Source organism: Nothobranchius furzeri, unplaced genomic scaffold (assembly GCF_043380555.1).
Source record: "Nothobranchius furzeri strain GRZ-AD unplaced genomic scaffold, NfurGRZ-RIMD1 Scf030, whole genome shotgun sequence".
In the NCBI taxonomy this organism is placed as follows: domain Eukaryota; kingdom Metazoa; phylum Chordata; class Actinopteri; order Cyprinodontiformes; family Nothobranchiidae; genus Nothobranchius; species Nothobranchius furzeri.
Genome location: NW_027223047.1, coordinates 522,501 through 525,000, shown reverse-complemented (window position 1 = coordinate 525,000; position 2,500 = coordinate 522,501).

Genomic DNA, 2,500 nt, shown 5'->3' with positions numbered 1-2,500 from the left:
TATCTATCTATCTATCTATCTATCTATCTATCTATCTATCTATCTATCTATCTATCTATCTATCTATCTATCTATCTATCTATCTATCTATCTATCTATCTATCTATCTATCTATCTATCTATCTATCTATCTATCTATCTATCTATCTATCTATCTATCTATCTATCTATCTATCTATCTATCTATCTATCTATCTATCTATCTATCTATCTATCTATCTATCTATCTGTCTGTCTGTCTGTCTGTCTGTCTGTCTGTCTGTCTGTCTGTCTGTCTATCTATCTATCTATCTATTCCAAGCAGAATATTTTCAAAATAGCCATTATCATTGCTGGCATAAGAATTTCGGACTTTATTTTAGTGTTTTCTTAGTGTTGTATGAGATTAAAACTTCAACCTAAAGTTTGCCACTGCATGAAAACATTCTCTGTTAATGGCGTAAGCGCCCAGCTTGGGACTCGAACCCACGACCCTGAGATTAAGAGTCTAAAGCTAAACCGACTGAGCTAGTCGGGCACTTGACAATTAATCTATCTATCTATCTATCTATCTATCTATCTATCTATCTATCTATCTATCTATCTATCTATCTATCTATCTATCTATCTATCTATCTATCTATCTATCTATCTATCTATCTATCTATCTATCTATCTATCTATCTATCTATCTATCTATCTATCTATCTATCTATCTATCTATCTATCTATCTATCTATCTATCTATCTATCTATCTATCTATCTATCTATCTATCTATCTATCTATCTATCTATCTATCTATCTATCTATCTATCTATCTATCTATCTATCTATCTATCCCAAGCAGAATATTTTTAAAATAGCCATTATCATTGCATGCATAAGAATTTCGGACTTTATTTTAGTGTTTTCTTAGTGTTGTATGAGATTAAAACTTCAACCTAAAGTTTGACACTGCATGAAAACATACTCTGTTAATGGCGTAAGCACCCAGTTTGGGACTCGAACCCACGACCCTGAGATTAAGAGTCTAAAGCTCTACCAAATGAGCTAGTCGGGCACTTGACAATTAATCAATCTATCTATCTATCTATCTATCTATCTATCTATCTATCTATCTATCTATCTATCTATCTATCTATCTATCTATCTATCTATCTATCTATCTATCTATCTATCTATCTATCTATCTATCTATCTATCTATCTATCTATCTATCTATCTATCTATCTATCTATCTATCTATCTATCTATCTATCTATCTATCTATCTATCTATCTATCTATCTATCTATCTATCTATCTATCTGTCTGTCTGTCTGTCTGTCTGTCTATCTATCTATCTATTCCAAGCAGAATATTTTCAAAATAGCCATTATCATTGCTGGCATAAGAATTTCGGACTTTATTTTAGTGTTTTCTTAGTGTTGTATGAGATTAAAACTTCAACCTAAAGTTTGCCACTGCATGAAAACATTCTCTGTTAATGGCGTAAGCGCCCAGCTTGGGACTCGAACCCACGACCCTGAGATTAATAGTCTAAAGCTAAACCGACTGAGCTAGTCGGGCACTTGACAATTAATCTATCTATCTATCTATCTATCTATCTATCTATCTATCTATCTATCTATCTATCTATCTATCTATCTATCTATCTATCTATCTATCTATCTATCTATCTATCTATCTATCTATCTATCTATCTATCTATCTATCTATCATCTATCTATCTATCTATCTATCTATCTATCTATCTATCTATCTATCTATCTATCTATCTATCTATCTATCTATCTATCTATCTATCTATCTATCTATCTATTCCAAGCAGAATATTTTTAAAATAGCCATTATCATTGCTGGCATAAGAATTTCGGACTTTATTTTAGTGTTTTCTTAGTGTTGTATGAGATTAAAACTTCAACCTAAAGTTTGACACTGCATATAAAGATACTCTGTTAATGGCGTAAGCGCCCAGCTTGGGACTCGAACCCACGACCCTGAGATTAAGAGTCTAAAGCTCTACCAAATGAGCTAGTCGGGCACTTGACAATTAATCAATCTATTTATCTATCTATCTATCTATCTATCTATCTATCTATCTATCTATCTATCTATCTATCTATCTATCTATCTATCTATCTATCTATCTATCTATCTATCCCAAGCAGAATATTTTTAAAATAGCCATTATCATTGCATGCATAAGAATTTCGGACTTTATTTTAGTGTTTTCTTAGTGTTGTATGAGATTAAAACTTCAACCTAAAGTTTGACACTGCATGAAAACATACTCTGTTAATGGCGTAAGCACCCAGTTTGGGACTCGAACCCACGACCCTGAGATTAAGAGTCTAAAGCTCTACCAAATGAGCTAGTCGGGCACTTGACAATTAATCAATCTATCTATCTATCTATCTATCTATCTATCTATCTATCTATCTATCTATCTATCTATCTATCTATCTATCTATCTATCTATCTATCTATCTATCTATCTATCTATCTATCTATCTATCT